Raw genomic sequence first — 18616 nt, 5'->3', positions numbered from 1 at the left:
TAATTTAACAAACAACATGAACATGAACAAAACCAAAAATCAAATATCTAACCATAGACATGAATAAAACAAACATTTGCCGATTTTAAATTCGAAAAATATCAAAACAAAATACGGACAAAATAAAACTCAAAAACTACTAACCGGATCGAAAGACGAACAACGACCAAACAAACAACGAACTTGACGATGAACTCACGACGTATAGGATCTTCACTTGACGAAAAACCCTCGAACTTTTGCCGGACTTTAACCGGACTGCCTTGCGTCGTCAACAACAGTGCAATGGTGAGCAACCAAACGGAAGACTCCTGGGGTCGTCGATGGCAGTACACAGCAGTGAAGGAGACGACGTGAAGCAGCAACAGTCCAAAGCAGCGAGCAGCAGCAACTGTCGACGACGTCCATGGCGGAATGGATTGCTTCCGATGGCAGCGCGCGAGCTTGGTCGTGACGAGCAGCGGCGATGGGAGCTTCGAACAGCAGCTGACTCATCGAGGCTGTGTTCGTTTGGTTGTTTGGTTGAGACAGAAACAACAACGACATAGACGTCGAGCTCAACGAGCTTGAGCTCGCCGAGCTTCATCAATGGCGGATAGGGTTGGGGTCGTTTGAACGCGAAGGAGGTTGTGTCATTTGGTGGTGTTTGGACGGTGCTTGGGTGGTGTTCGACGAAGGGGGGTGGCTGCTGGGTAGCCATGGCAGCTCACTATTTGGAGAAGGAGAAGAAGAAGAAAAGAAGAAGAAGAAGAATGGGGGGGGCGGATGACTTAGGTCATTTTTAGGGTTTTTGGGTTTTTTTTTTTTTTTTTTGTTTTGTTTTGTGTCTTTGAAATGCAAGATAGGGGTATTGGGTCTTTTGGGTTATGGACTGGGTCGACCCAGTTCGAAATGGACTGGGTCGTAGGGAAGATTGGGCCATTTTTTGGGCCTATGGCTTGAAATCGAAGAAGAGGCCCAATTCCGACTTTCTTTATATTTTCGCTCTCTTTTCTTCTTTTATTTCTCTAAAACTAAATTATAAAAATACTTAAACTATTATTAAGAATTAAATTAAGTTATAAAAGCGCAAATTAACTCCCAATAACAATTAACGCACAATTAAGTATTAATTAAGCATAAAATTGTATATTTGGACATTAAATGCTAAAAATGCAAACGATGCTTATTTTTGTAATTTTTTAATTTTTGTAAAACAAATTTAATTACTAACAACTATAGAATTAAATCCTACATGTAAAATGCGACATATTTTTGTATTTTTATTAATTTATCAAATAAACACGCACAGACAAATACAAATAATTATTCAAAATATCACAAAATATCACAAAATTGCACACCAAAGAAAAATCATTTTATTTTTGGATTTTTTGGGAGTAATTCTCATATAGGGCAAAAATCACGTGCTTACAGCTGCCCCTCTTTGCCCGGATACACGAAGGGTTTTCGTGCAAAGAAATTGCTCGTGATTATGATTTCATCGAAGAAGAAGTTACCCCGAAACATGCAAAAAAAAATCAAAGTTTCTCCTACTGTCAAACCTTCAACAAAGAAAAAGGTTCAAAAATCACCTAAAACTATACCCAACAGTCATTGGAGAAGGTAAAATTTTAGTAGTTATAATTTTTTTTATTTTTAAGTTACAAAACTTGTTCTCATTCTCATGACCACACACACACACACACACACACACACACACACACATATATATATATATATATATATATATGTGTGTGTGTGTGTGTGTGTGTGTGTGTGTGTATTTGTCTACATTTTGTATATTTGTTGTTGGTTGTCAACTTTTTTACATTTCTCATGGAATTGTAAATTTCTTGTATATTATTCGACATCATTTTATTAGGGAATATCATTGGTAATTATTTGCTCTATTTTGTAGATGTTAGTTTCATTTTCTGTAAAGAAATGGTATACTTTATGTCTAGTTGTTACTTTCTAATTTCTTGCTTTAAACATAATTTTATCAGTGTATTTGTAGCGTTAATGTAGTCAGTTTTTATATATGTTTACTAATTTTGTAACTTACTTGTATGCAATGTATTAATGTCTTCTAGATTGTAGCTAAATTGTAGTAGAAGTGTATTTGTTTTTGTCTTCAAGCAGGTTTTATTAACTTACAGTTTCTTTTGGTGCAGAATCGAATATTTTTTGCACCACATGATGTTGATTATGGCATCACTAGGTTCCAGACATTATCCGACCCTGTTGTTCCTGGCCAAATCAAGATGTTATTGTCTGAAAATGGGTTAAAGTTTTTTAAGAAGACATATTTTGGGTATTTTCTTTCCCTGTCAAAAATATGTATCCAAAATTAGGCAATTCACCTTCTCATGAAGTATGAATTGAACGCATACGGTTCTGGTTTTTCTACGGCAAAGATAAAGGGTGAGTGGCTGAACTTTGGGTTGAGGGAGTTTGCCCTTATCACTGGCTTTAGATTTTTTAGAGAAGTGACTAACTTTGGTTACACAACTAAGTATGATAGTAAAATAATGAGGAGCTATTTTTCGAACAAGAAAAAATTTGAGAAGTCATACTTGAAACAAATTGTAACCAGCTTTAGTTGGGTAAATGATGAGGATGCAATCAAGTTGTATACTCTCTATGTGATGGAATTCTTCCTCTGTCCTTCAGAGAAAGAAAATGGTTTGATAGACCATTTTAGGTTCTATTTGGTGGACTCGGGACAATATGCGAATTTCGCATGGGGTATCGAAGCTTATGCACAATTGCTTCTATCTGTTAGGCATAAGTTCAACCCTTCTGTGCATTTTTATCTCATTTGAGATTTGCACTCTCTATGCAAATATGGTTGTATGAGTGTTGATCTACAGTCAACATTGATGTAGCTACAAGGGTTGGTAATGCGATCTCCCGCATACTTAATTGGACAACTGGTAAGGATAACATATGGATATCTGCATTGAAAGATAGAATGATCAAACCATCATGGATCAAGGTAAATATTATTCACTTTTGGACAGACAATTTAATACAATTATATACATATTTTATACATATTATGATCAGGTTACTCACATTTTTTCCCACTCAGTTCACCAGCATGCTTGAAGCCCCAGGAGAGCTTTCAAGAATGACTTTACCAGACAAAGTTGAATACATCTTTGAAGAAGCTGAAACAACGGTCGAGCATCCGACAAATGCTCCATCTCCATCTGGACATAAGCAGGAATGGGAATAGATGACAACAAAGATATTGTGAAAAAACTAAAAAAAGTTAAGAAAAGATGTTGATAAGGTAACATCTTAACGTGTGTGTGTATATATATATGTGTGTGTGTGTGTGTGTGTGTGTGTATAAGCCTTTAATTGTCAGATACGTTATAACAATTTTTTGTTCTTTAGGTTTTTGAAGAACGGGGTACCATTCGACTGCTACTCAATGATTCCATCAAGTGTGTGTTACAGGCAATAAATAGTCAAAAGGATACTAATATTGATGCGAAGGTTTTATTCGAAATATATTCATATTGGACAACAATTTTTACCATGCTTATGTTTCTATTAGCATTTATAAAGTATATAGCTTAACAAATTATGCTTGCATTTACTGGCAGTTCTACCAAAATGATGAGCATTACAAAGAAAAAAATAATCAACACAATCTTGGCAGTAGTGCTAAACCAGTGCTGGGCAGCAGCAGTAAAACAAGTATTTAAACAATTTTAACACAATTGTTAAAATTATAATCTACATTATATTTACATTATAGCTACATATAGCCTACATTACCAACAATAATCTACATTATATTTTCAAATATTTTCTTAGATACATGACACACGAATGACATTCAAAATGAGGAGAATGTTTCTAGAGGTGTTGATTTCTTCCCAATTTCAATGGGCATTGGATGAAGAAACTGCAGGTATGATTTAGTACATTTTATCAACATATTTCAAATAACTATTGCATATCATCAACATGACATCATTTCAATAGATTTACTATAATTAAAATACAATTTATCTACAGTGTTGTTCCTGTTTACTATAAATTATCTACAATGTTATTAAGTTGTACACATTTATTGTAACAGATTAAGGAAATTATGCATGTGGTGTAACACCTCAAAATTTTAATAATATTTGTATTCTTGATTGAGCATTCTTATAACCGGGAGATATTTTACTTTGCACTTCCTAAACGTGAAATTGACAATATATGAAAATTTCTTACTTTAGGTTGTGCTAATATTGACAAAGAAGCTCTATGGTGTTGCTATGCGTAACACTTAATATTATTTTGATGAATTGTTATTAAATACATTATATAATTAAGTTTTTGGGATGCCAACCTTTTGTATTTATCTAAAGATAATAGTAATTTGGGCAGCCACAATTTTCATACTTATCCAAAGTTTAGATATTACTTTGGAAGACTTGCTTTTCATATCCTTCTCTCTTGTTTCATTTTTGGAGGACAAAGAAACAAAATCACCTACCCTCTCTTCTTCTTAGACTCTGAAAACTTCATGAAACCACCATATATTTCTACTAAATCAACCAACAACTTCGTTTTTTTGGTGAAGATTAAGTTCCTCATCTCTTTTGTGGTAAGTTTCTAAACTCGTTTTACACTGGATAGCTATTAGTGTTTTCTACATATCTTTTTTATACAAAGCTCCGATTTAAGTGATCCAAGACTTTTTGGAAAGGTATTTCATAGATCTATGACTCTTCTGAAGGTAACAAAATTTAGTTTTGCTGGTATTTACCCGAAAAGGAATAAAAAGGTACAGGGCAGGTGCTGCCCAGATTTTCAGTTTTGGAAATACTCCATGTACTACTGTTAGTACTTTTAGCACAACTTTCTGAACAAAATAGATATGAGGGTACTTCAAGATGTTATGAAACTCTAAGACATAGATCTATAACTTTTATGAAGACTATACAATCTAGTTTGTCCGTTTAGATCTTCAAAACTGAGCCACAACACGAAACAATGATACTGTCCAGATTTTCTGTTTCAAACATTTTTGGGTAATTTTCACCAATATCATGTTTAGTTTGACATGTTAAATCACTGAACTTATTTAGATATTTTATTATGTATTTAAGGTATATAAACCCTTGAAAACTCAAAGGAAAAGTGTTTGAGGAAGTGGACGGATTTGGTTTGTTTACGGCATAGACTATTCGAATGTCCCCAAGTTGTGATTGAACTGTTTTGTGGTAAAACATCAAGGATTGTGTATAAATTTGGTACTCTTTTTGCTTGCTGAAATATTTTGAAATAACCTAAAATTTATTTTTCTTGTCTTCAATTTATATTGTTATATTCGTATTATATCAAGTATTGTCACATATTTGCTAAATCGCCCATTTGTACGGATTGTTTGGTCATTTTGCATTCTTGTTGGGACTATGTCCTTCTTGTGGAAGTAACTTTGTCATTCTTCTTGCCATGCCTCTTGATTTGGATCTTTTGCCATCTTGACTTTGGATTTGTAGTTCGTCTTAAATTCTGAAACTTGTCCGTTTTAAGTACGAACTGGGAAGCCATTTTTAATATGGTTCTTGATTCTCTAGACTATTGGGTTTTGACCCTACTTGATTTGGGGCTTCGGTCCATCGTGATAGTTGATTATGCTTAGTGTGATGGCATGACGTACATATTGGGCGAAAAATAGATATTTGGTAAACTCTCTTGGATTGATAATATACGCTTTCTCGACTCTTGAATATTGTTATTAATATTTGGAAATACTTTAAAGTTTGATATTTGATATGTTTGATATATTTGTTAACTTATTTTAAATTATGCTAAATTAAGCTAACTATGACAGAAAAGGGGAATTGGAGAATTTAATGACTCCAAGCCCAAAGTTTATACGCCACTAAGCTTTATGCTTAGCGATAATTGTTTTCTATCGTAGGTAATGTACAGGATGAAATCTGAAGACAACCATTATGAAGTAGTCTTTTGGGAGCACTTACGTAGATCACATTTGCATATGCACCTTAGTTTTGCATAGTTTTGGGACATGTACATGATATATATATATATGTCATATTTATGTATGTTATTTGGAGGCTTGTTCGATTTTAAGACAATATCTTGAAACTTAAATTTGGTAACTTGTTTCACTGTTTTAGGGTGTGTTAATAACTCAAGTATTTTAATATGATGAATTTACACATTGTCTTGTAAATATGTACAAAGGAGAAAACTAGTTTCCTTTTTTATACCCGATAGTTTGAAATTTATGTACAATACAAACTTGCAGTGATGTTGAATGAAAGTATAAATTTGTTAGGAAGTTGCTTTAATCTGTTGATTGTTCAGGAAGGGTTTTATCACTTATGTTGATATTTTGACATTGTATTTAATTTAAAATAAAATGATGAAGTGTATTTTAAAAAAAAAAATATTGCATTTTGAACCTTTTTGTATAGGCCTATTTCCGCTACTAAATTATTCTGAATATTTTTAACTAATATCTTTTTAACCTATTTTATAAGTAGTAAACTAGATTTGTTTCCTAAGTAGCACCCTTCCAAAGGGGTTGCTACAAGTTTTGGTATCAGAGCCTAGGTTTGTGTTTCAAGGATTTTTTGTTGTTGTGATCGTACCTAGTAATTGTTGTTATATTCTTTCTTGAAAATACATTAGAGATTATAAATTTTTGCATACTTGTGTAATGTAATTTGTTGTATTACTTGTGCATATGCATCATATACATGTCCCTAATACAGTGTGATCTTATCTTTTAAAGGAATTTTAATATGGCCTCCTCTTCGAATAGAGCTAGTGAATCCGTTGATGAAAGTCACGCCTATTATGATGCTCCACCTCACCTTCATATTAGGAACCCTTGCCTGACCTAAATCATCCTCGTATTAGTAAAAATAAAGTGGACAGTAATCCATGAGCAATAGGTCATCAGGCTGTTGTTAATAGGATTTACCGAGATTACCCCTTCATGATTCAAAATCTGATCTTCCCTGCGAATTTGCTTGAAATGCCCTTCCAATACTATGATGTTATTGTTGGTATGGATTGGCTCCATAGGCACCATGCATTAGTTGATTGTAGGTTGAAGCAAGTGACTTTTAGAACTCATACATATTCATACATAGTAATTCAAGGAGAAAGATCATTGACATCTAATATTATTTTTGTGGTCTTGGCAAGAAAGATGATTTGTCAAGGTTGTGATGCCTATCTTGCTCATATAGTCGATACACGGTTAGGGAGTCCAAGTCTTAAGGACATACCAACCGTGTGCGACTTTCCTGATGTATTTCCTGATGATCTTCCTGGGTTGCCTCCAGAAAGAGAGATTGAATTTCATATAGATCTTGTCCCTGGAACTACTCCTATTTCTATCGCTTTGTATAGGATGGCTCCAGCTGAATTAAAAGAGTTGAAGGCTCAATTGCAAGAACTTCTTGAGAAAGGTTTTATCCGTCCTAGTATTTCGCCTTGGGGAGCTCCTATTTTATTTGTGAAAAAGAAAGATGACACTCTTAGGCTTTGCATTGATTACCGACAACTGAACAAGGTAACAATAAAGAATAAATACCCACTACTTAGAATCGATGACTTGTTTGACCAATTGAAGGGTGCCAACTTATTCTCAAAAATTGACTTGAGGTCTGGATATTACCAATTGCACGTGAGGGAGCAAGATGTTCCTAAAACTGCTTTTAGGACCAGGTATGGCTATTATGAATTTTTTGTAATGCTATTTGGTTTGACAAATGCTCTTATTGCATTTATGGATCTAATGACCCGTATGTTCAAACCTTATCTTGATCAATTTATGGTGGTATTTATTGATGACATTTTAATCTATTCCAAGGATAGAGAAGATCATGATAAGCATATCCGAATTGTCATGCAAATTCTGAAAGAGAGGCAACTCTACACGAAGCTTTCCAAATGTGATTTTGGCTGAGTGAAGTGACTTTTTTGGGGCATATTGTATCAACTGAAGGTGTGAAGGTTGATCCTAGTAAGATTCAAACTATTGTTGATTGGAAACTCTCTAAAACTTCAACTGAGATAAGAAGTTTCTTAGGTTTAGCAGGATACTACAGAAGGTTTGTGAAGGGCTTCTCTATTATAGCTTCTCCTTTGACCAAACTTTTGGGAAAAGATACCAAGTTTTTATGGGATGACAAGTGTCAAGAGAGCTTTGAAAATCTCAAATCCTTGTTGACACAAGCTCCAATACTTTCTTTGCCAGCTGAAGGGAAAGATTATGTGATATACAGTGATACATCTCACCATGGATTGGGTTGTGTTTTGATGCAAGAAGGTAAAGTAATTGCTTATGCCTCTCGAAAGTTGAAATCGCATGAGTTGAATTATCCCAGTCATGATCTTGAACTTGCTGCCATTGTTTTTGCCTTAAATATTTAGAGGCATTACTTGTACGGAGAGAAGTGTCACATATTTACTGATCACAAGAGTTTGAAGGTACACAAAAAAAGTTAAACTTGAGACATCTTAGATGGCTTGAACTCATCAAAGATTATGATTGCACGATTAATTATCATCCTGGTAAAGCCGCCAATGTGGTTGCAGATGCATTGAGTCGCAATTCCCTTGCAAGTTTAATTCTAAGTTTTTTGCCTTTGCTTCTTGAATTAAGAGCCATGAATGTTTGCCTTTCATTTAATTCTAATGGTTCTATCATTGCTAATTTGCAAGTCAAGCCAGCATTACTTGAGCAGGTCCAAGAAGCGCAAAAGTTATATGAGAAGCTTGTGAAATGGATTGAAGAAGTCCAAAATGGAAGAGAATAAGATTTTTCATTAAAGAAAGATGGTACCTTATTCTATAAAAATAGGTTGTGTGTTCCTAATGATGATGAATTGAGGAAGCAAATCTTAATTGAAGCACATAGTTCACCTTATGCAATGTATCTTGGAGGTACTAAAATGTACCAGACCATCAAGGAGCACTACTGGTGGAGTGGTATGAAGAAAGACATTGCAGAGTTTATTTCTAAATGCTTGGTATGTCAACAAATAAAAGGTGAACATCAAGTCTCAGCTGGTTTACTGCAACCCTTGTCAATACTTGAATGGAAATGGGAAAGGATAACGATGGACTTTGTTTCTGGACTTCCACGCACTCAAAGAAATCATGATATAATTTGGGTCATTATAAATAGACTAATTAAGAGTGCTCATTTCTTGGCAATCGGAATGGACTACTCATTGGAACGTTTGGCAGAATTATACATTAATGAGATTGTGAGGATGCATGGAATCCCTATTTCTATTGTGTCTGACAGAGATCCAAGGTTTGCATCCAGATTTTGGTCTAGCTTGCAAGAAGCCTTGGGTTCCAGGTTGAATTTTAGTACCGTTTTCCATCCACAAACAGATGGCCAATCTGAGAGGGTAATACAAATCTTGGAGGATATGTTTCGAGCCTGCATTATCGAGTTTGAGGGTAGTTGGGACAAACGCTTAGCCCTGATAGAATTGCTTACAATAATAACTACCAATTAAGTATAGGCGTGCCTCCTTATGAATCTTTATATGGGAGAAAATGTAGAACACCTATTTGTTGGAACGAGGTTGGTGAAAGAAAATTGGTGGGTCCGGAGATTGTGCAACAAACTGAAGATAAGGTGAAAATTATCAAGGATCGTTTGAAAATTTCTTCAGATAGATAAAAGTCTTATGCTGATCTTAAAAGGCGTGAAATTGAGCATCAGGTGGGCGATAAGGTATTTTTAAAAGTGTCTCCATGGAAGAAGATTATGAGATTTGCCCAAAAAGGTAAACTTAGTCCTCGATTCATTGGACCTTATGAAATACTTGAGAGAATTGGTCCAGTTGCATATAAGCTAGCTTTGCCACCTGAATTAGGCAAGATTCACAATGTTTTTCATGTTTCTATGCTTCGAAGATACCGCCCAGATCCATCTCATGTTCTTCCTATTGAGTCTATTGAGGTTAATCCTGATTTGACATATGAAGAAGAACCAATCCGAATCTTAGCGCATGAGATAAAAGAGCTTAGAAATAAGAGAATCCCCTTAATGAAGGTTCTTTGGAAAAATCATTCAGGCAAGGAAGCTACCTGGGAGCGAGAAGAGGATATGCAAGTTCAATATCCACATTTGTTTCGGGACTAGTACAAGGGAAATTTCGAGCCGAAATTTATTTAAGGAGGAGAGAGTTGTAACACCTCAAAATTTTAATAATATTTGCATTCTTGATTGAGCATTTTTATAACGAGGAGATATTTTACTTTGCACTTCCTAAACGTAAAATTGACAATATATGAAAATTTCTTACTGTAGGTTGTGTTAATATTGACAAAGAAGCTTCATGGTGTTGCTATGTGTAATATTTAATATTATTTTGATGAATTGTTATTATATATATTATATAATTAAGTTTTTGGGCTGCCAACCTTTTGTATTTATCTAAAGATAATAGTAATTTGGGCAGCCACATTTTTCATACTTATCCAAAGTTTAGATATTACTTTGGAAGACTTGCCTTTCTATATCCTTCTTTCTTGTTTCATTCTTGCAAGACAAAGAAACAAAATCACCTACCCTCTCTCCTTCTTAGCCTCTGAAAACTTTATGAAACCACCATAAATTTCTACTAAATCAACCAACAAAATTCATTTTTTGGTGAAGATTAAGTTGCTCCTCTCTTTTGTGGTAAGTTTCTAAACTCGTTTTTACACTAGATAGCTATCAGTGATTTCTACATATGTTTTTGTACAAAGCTCCGATTTAAGTGATCCGGGACTTTTTGGAAAGGTATTTCATATATATATATAACTCTTATAAAGGTACCAAAATCTAGTTTTGCTGGTATTTACCTGAAAAGGAATCAAAAAGTACAGGGCAGGTGCTGCCCAGATTTTCAGTTTTGGAAATACTCCATGTACTACTGTTAGTAATTTTAGCATAACTTTCTGTACAAAATATATATGGGGGTGATTCAATATGTTATGAAACTCTAAGACATATATATACAACTTTTATGAAGATTATATAGTCTAGTTTGTCCGTTTAGATCTTCAAAATTGAGCCACAACATGAAACAGTGATACTGTCCAGATTTTCTGTTTCAAATATTTTTGGGTAATTTTCACCAATATCATGTTTAGTTTGACATGTTAAATCACTTAACTTATTTAGATATTTGATTATGTATTTAAGGTATATAAACCCTTGAAAAATCAAAGGGAAAGTGTTTGAGGAAGTGGATGGTTTTGGTTTGTTTACGGCGTAGACGATTCGAATGTCCCCAAGTTGTGATTGAACTGTTTTGTGGTAAAACACCAAGGTTTGTGTATAAACTTTGTACTCTTTTTGCTTGCTGAAATATTTTGAAATAACCTAAAATTTATTTTTCTTTTCTTCAATTTATATTGTTATATTCGTATTATATCAAGTATTGTTAAATATTTACTAAATCGCCCATTTGTACGGATTATTTAATCATTTTGCATTCTTGTTGGGACTATATCCTTCTTGTGGCAGTGACTTTGTCACTCCTGTTGGCATGCCTCTTGATTTTGATCTTTTGCTATCTTGACTTTGGATTTGTAGTTCGTCTTAAATTATGGAACTTATCCGTGTTAAGTACGAACTGAGAAGCCATTTTTAATATGGTTCTTGATTCTCTTGACTATTGGGTTTTGACCCTACTTGATTTGGGGCTTCGGTCCATCGTGATATTTGATTATGCTTAGTGTGATGGCATGACACACATATTGGGCGAAAAATGGATATTTGGTAAACTCTCTTGGATTGATAGTATATGCTTTCTCGACTCTTGAATATTGTTATTAATATTTGGAAACACTTTAAAGTTTGATATTTGATATATTTGATATATTTGTTAATTATTTTAAATTATGTTAAATTGAGCTAACTATGATAAAGAAGGGGAATTGAAGAATTTAATGACTCCAAGCCCAAAGTTTATACGCCACTAAGCTTTATGCTTAGCGATAGTTGTTTTCTATCGTAGGTAATGTACAGGATGAAATCTGAAGATGACCATTATGAAGTAGTCTTTTGGGAGCACTTATGGAGATCACATTTGCATACACACCTTGGTTTTGCATAGTTTTGGGACATGTACATGATATATTTATATCATATTTATGTATGTTATTTGGAGGCTTGTTGGATTTTAAGACCAAAATCTTGTAACTTAAATTTGGTAACTTGTGTTTGCTGTTTTAGGGTGTGTTAAAAACTCAAGTCTTGTAATATGATGAATTTACACTTTGTCTTGTAAATATATACAAAGGAGAAAACTAGTTTCATTTTTTATACCCGATAGTTTGAAATTTATGTACAATACAAACTTGCAGTGATGTTGAATGAAAATATAAATTTGTTAGGAAGTTGCTTTAATTTGTTGATTGTTCAAGAAGGGTTATATCACTTATGTTGATATTTTGACATTGTATTTAATTTAAAATAAAATTATGAAGTGTATTTTCAAAAAAAAAGAAATATTGCACTTTGAACCTTTTCGCATGGGCCTATTTCCGCTACTAAATTATTCTTAATATTTTTAACTAATATCTTTTTAACCTATTTTATAAGTAGTAAATTGGATTTGTTTCCTAAGTAGCACCCTTCCAAAGGTGTTGCTACATGTGGACTCTCCAAAACATGATGCAAAAGTTGGCACAGAAGGAGAACATTTAAATGAGGAGAAGGAGACTATGTATTTGCAATCTCCCATTCAATAAGCAAACATTATATAATAAGGAGACGATTGATGTGAAGATTTCAGTGGTATTATATGTTACAATATAATTGTAGGAAAAAAACAACAGGTTTCATATAAGTTTCAGTTTTCCCAAAAGAACTGACGCAACAAACTTACAATGTTGTTCTTTTGTGTTAAATTTTGTAGGTGAACCAGTCGACTACATCAATGTAGGTGATTCGGACAATGACTCCAGGTCTGGAAAAAGAAAAGTAACACTTGATGATTTTGAGTTGCCAGATAACTTCTTACAAATTATTAAGTACGACGAGGTTAATGAAGATGAAACAATCCCTGTGCATCAAGGAAGAACAAGGCAGCCTAGAAAGCATGCCAGATCTCTCTTTCTCCTTTATTACAGTTCTGGGGGAAGCACTTCTGCTGGACTTCCTCCAATTTTCATCATTAAGCATACATTTAGTGGGTTATTGGCAAGAGTGTTGATCTTGACTTGTTGGAAAAAATAAATAAGTGATTTTATTTAGGTATTGACAATGTTTGAAAGAGGTTAGATTCTATACTTTTTTTATATTATCGAGGGCATATAATTTATGGATTTCCAATTGAAACTACATAACAATTGTGCTTGCTATGTGTTTAAATAGGAGGAAGACGCCTTATTCTTTAAATGATAACCAACTCAAGTCGTGGTTTGATCTTGAAGTGGAAAAAGTTGATAAAAAGGAGTGGTTTATACTTTGGCACATTCCGGGCATGTCCTCGACAACATGGTACACACATACCCTGGCAGAATCTAGTGATTAGTTGTAATGTTCTGTTATTTTAGAAATCTGTAGATTTTTTGTTTGAAAATTGTAGTTAAATTATATGAGGCATTGAGAAATAATGAAATCTATTTTTTTTTCAACGCATTGATGTTATTTTATACTATTTGAGGAAGAGAGGAAAGTATGGTCCTCAAAACAAAACACGATTTACAACCACTGACTGTATGTTCAATACTAGAATTGAACAAATTTATGAGTGGTACATTAATGCTCATGCCAATAAGAAGCTTGTTGTTGTCAAACCTCAGGACGTCATATCAGAATACATATTGGGGTACCGATTACTTGCAAATGTTGCATGGGACAAAGTTAATTTTGTGATTATGCCCATAAATATTGTGAAGAAATTTCATTGGCTGTTGGTTGTGTTTGACATTACCGATAGGGTTCTATATGTTTATGATTCTATTGTCTCTTCACACAATCACAAACTTGTTGAATCTGTTGTCGACAAGTTTGCTGTTGTGATCCCTCTCTACTTGTCATGCACCGACTTCTATGGCAAGGGTCCATACATCAAATACAAGAACACAGAGGCATACATTGAAAAAGATATTACTGACCCTCTTGACATTCAATGGTTGGTCGGCGAGATACCCCAATAAAAAGAGGAGTCACTATATGTGCTGCTTTTCCTTCTATCCATTTAACCAATTGTATTTTACATTGAATGCTAAATCTTTTCCCCTATTATTTTTTGCAGTGATTGTGGTGTATATGTGGCGACATTTGCAGAATATGTCAGCATTGGAAAACTATTGATTTCAAAGAAAGACATTTCTGATATTGATCAACACTGTAAATGCTATGGAACACTACTTTGGGATTATGCTATAAAAAAGCAAGATCTTGGTGCAATTAGTGAAAGTGAGGTGACTGAAAGACTAGCAAGAAGAAAATGTGCACCAGCTGTGAAAGAGAGAATACATGTCCGAAAAAAGAAGAACGAGTTGCCCTTTTCAGTAGAAAGTTTGTAATTAAAGTGTTTAGTTGTAGCTGGATTGTAGTAAAGTTGTAGACAAATTATTATTAAGAACAAGTCAGCTGTACTTTATTTATAGCAGATTTGTGCTATAGTTGTTTTACCTTTTGTTTTGTTATTTTGTCGAGAAATCTACTCCTTAGAATAGAAAATATTTGTGGCTTTTTTGGTTGAAAGTTATTAGCACTTGATCTCGATATTGTTACTATATAATTTCTTTACAACTTAACTATAATTATGTCTACAACTACTATACAAAAAATACATAATCTATTCAATTTAAGCAACGTTGTTAGGAAAGGCTGAAAAGTAATAAACAAATATAATATTTGAACAAAACAACTACAAACCAATTGCAACAGGAGTTGAAATCTGTTTATCAAACATTCATTATAGGAGACAATCTTTATTCAAATTAGAAACACAATTATAACACAGCTTAATTCTCCAGAATAGAACAAATACAACTTCATATGTCTAAAAGGACAGATTATCATCAACAATACGCATGAAAAAAAATTCTTTAAGCTGTATCAATTTTTATTTTCTTTTGGGAGCATTCCTACAAGATCTTTTGTTACGCCCTTCTAGTCCGCAATTGCCACATGAAACCTTGTACTTTTTTTTACATTTACTTCATCATATGGTTTGTATTTTTATTTTTGAGGTCTCCCCGACTATCTTTTCTCGGTAGGTGACATTACAACTTCTTCAGCTATATGTTGTGGTACATTCCATTTGCTTTTGTCAGGCAGCGAGTCTATTAGTATTTCATAATTCTGCAAAAGGCTATCCCTCGTGTAATACAGAGAACAATAATTTTCATAAGATTTGTCTTGTGCCTCAAAACTGCCAAAGCATGTGCATAAGGAAGTTCATCAAGCTGAAATTGTCCACAACTACATCTCTTGTTTTGAAGGCAAATAATGAAGCGCTTCACACCATTTATCACAATATGGATGTGATATGTTGAAGACATCACCTACAATTTCATTACAAACACACAACAAGTTGTCAGCAACAGATACAAGACAAAATAAATACAATTATACAATAACTTTTCTACAATTAACAACATGTATTTAGTTTGATGGAATTAATGATCTGATGTTATTGGCTATATCTTACTCTCATCTTCTACGATAATTTCCTGTTATCCTCCAACTCTTTGTTATATTTTTTTAGCAAGGTATGTGAACGTACCCTTTGCATTCAATAACTTTTCATTAGTTCAACGTTCAAGAAGAGTCCTCGTGTACTCTAATAGTTATACTACTGGTAGCTCTCTTGCATGTTTGGTTACCAGATTTAATGACTCTACAATGTTTGATGTCATCGTCTACGTTTTGTTCACCGTAGCATGTACCCGAGACCATCTGTGATAGCCAATATCGTATAAGTGTGATTTAACATGCATGTCGATCTGTTCATCTTTGACTTTCCTATATGCCGGTTTCAAGAAGGTGCCACAACTACTACAACTGGCCTACAATGCTCCCAACCCTTGATGGACGTACTACTTGCGACAAATGCGTACAAGAAGCAGTCATCTTTAGTCTTCTGCAATTTCACTACCGACTTCGGATAAGTCTTCTCCAAAATATACAAATAACTCGGCAAACGACTGTAGGAATCAGCATGATGACCTCTCAAAAATTCCAAAGCCTTTTCCTTTGCTCTCCGAGCTTGCATGTATGTTAAGTTCACACCATGATTCGACAACACATCAGTTTGTATGTCTTTTGGTGTGTATATTGTTTTAGGATCCGTATATTTTGGCATCACCATGCTGCCAACTACCATAGCAGTAGGTTTGCGGTTGTATGTATGTGTTGTCCATCAAAGAGCATGCGTGTTGTTGAATTTTTGGACCTTGAACAATGCTGATTTGTTTATGCTGGTGGACTTGAAGTGACACGTACAATTAACCCCAACACATACGAGGCTGTAACTACAGAATAAAAACAATTCAAAAAATGTTATGAAAATTGTAGCCACAAAATCCGAGGTTGTTTTAAGCACAAAATCTTATATTAAACAATTTGTATACAAAAAAAACTACAACTTATACAAAATATGAATTTGACAAATAAAATATTCCTGTCTTCTTGCACTAGACCTTTTTACCCTAAATTAAAACTTATTCATGATAGAATAGTGTTTCATTGCACTGACAATAGTTTGCTTGTATTGGTAAACTTGGCCTGCTTCAATAACATTTGGTGTATGTTCTGTTATGATGATACTTTATATTCTACAATTTTCGGAGATGTTGGCCTATCAACCAACTTCACAATTGTACCACGTTAGACATACGATAATCAGATGAACCTGCACTCAATTAAAAGTATAGTAATTCAGACCTTTGTATATTCAAGTGTTTAGTATTTGACAGAATACTTGAAGAGACATAACAATTGAACTACATTTGTTCTGTAGTATTATTGTAGATAAGTTATAGTAAAATTGTAGAACACATGAAATTGACAAAATATCAGCACTTAAAAAACAAACCTCCAATTGTGCTCGAATTAGAGATAATGCATTCCAAATCGAAATCACGCGCTGTTATACATAACGGATATACTCCTAAGTTTTTATTTTCCTTTTTAGTCTCCGTATACACTCGAACTCCCATATCGTCCCGAATTTCAATTGGAGAACAACGTTCATTGATAGTGTATTTGATTTCGATGATTTTTGCGTAGGTATCGATCATTAGATGCTCTGTAATTGCGGATTTCAATTGACTATAATTTGAATCTTTTGACTACAATTTTATTAACATCAAAATCTTTGTATCTCCCAACGCTATCCCAGTGACCATTTAGCTGACGCATAATCGCTAATTTTGACATTATGTCACGAAATTTAATACAATTGTAGCTAATTATTTGCAATTTTTTTTTTCAAAACATTCGTTTATGGAAAACCAAAGGAAACAGAGAAAACCAGAGAATAAAACTTGATTATGATGCGATGATAATCAGAGAGAATCACCGTAATAGCAGGATTCTACAAATACATTGGCTTATTAAGGTGCGATGATTACGTTAGTAAAATCTCTGATTGAAATATACACGATCCCAAAATCCAGCGTCTAAATAAGGAAGACTACCGCATAAAGGATTCTAGTTTAAACAAATATATATATTTTATAGCTAAAACTTGTTTAAATCGGATAAATAATTAAACGTAAACATTTTTAATAATAACATTTCAAATATTGTATAAGAACGAAAAAATTCCCCTAATTTATACACATAAAGCCCAAACATAGTAGCCCAAAGGATCTCAAAGGCCCAAGTTGGAAGACAAGTTCCAATGACACCATCACCAAAACTCCAAAAGTATAGAATTCCAGGATTAGTCCTCTCCTTTATTTTATTTTATATATTAATGTCACTATTTTACCATATCATCTTCCTTAGAAAGATTGTAAACACAAGTGCTGTTGTTACCGAAGGTTATCTTACGTGGTTTCTTGTAACATTTGATTTTGAAACTTGTGGCTTTAGATATTGTTCATATCTTTTTTGGTTTTTTGGTAAATATGATTCTATTCGAGATGAGGATGTTGAGGTGGATGTGCGGGCATACAAGGATGGATAAGATTAGGAATGAAGATATTCGAGAGAAGGTGGGCGTGACCCCATGGAGGACAAGATGCGGGAAGTAAGACTCAGATGGTTCAGGCATATTCAGAGGAGGAGCACTGATGCACCGGTGAGGAGGTGTGAGCGACTGACTGTAGTGGGCACGCGGAGAGGTAGAGAGCGACCTAAGAAGTATCGGGGAGAGGTGATCAGACAGGACATGACGCAACTTAGGATTACTGAGGACATGACCCTTGACAGAGAATTATGGAGGTCGAGCATTAAGGTTGTAGGTTAGGGGAAAGTTGTGAATATTTCTACAACACAATAGAGTGAGACTAGCCAGTTAGGAGTTAGACTAAGAATGTCATTGGTCGTCTATTGATGCAGGGCTTTACCTGCTAGTTTTTACTATACCAGCCATCTATTTCGTATTTCGTATTCTGTATTTCATATCTCTTATATTGCTGTTATTGTATTATGCAT

At 34.0% G+C, this 18616-nt stretch overlaps 1 long non-coding RNA gene across 1 annotated transcript; it reads left to right on the top strand.

Annotated features, from left to right (window-relative positions):
• The first annotated feature begins 4466 nt into the window (after positions 1 to 4466).
• On the top strand, positions 4467 to 12316 carry LOC104226525 (uncharacterized). The gene is made up of 2 exons (XR_710863.2): positions 4467 to 4597; positions 12009 to 12316. It is a non-coding gene; the product is annotated as an uncharacterized lncRNA (long non-coding RNA).
• Positions 12317 to 18616: the final 6300 nt, after the last annotated feature.

The sequence above is a fragment of the Nicotiana sylvestris genome, chromosome 3 (assembly GCF_000393655.2).
Source record: "Nicotiana sylvestris chromosome 3, ASM39365v2, whole genome shotgun sequence".
Lineage (NCBI taxonomy): Eukaryota > Viridiplantae > Streptophyta > Magnoliopsida > Solanales > Solanaceae > Nicotiana > Nicotiana sylvestris.
This window is presented reverse-complemented; position numbering and strand designations above follow the sequence as displayed.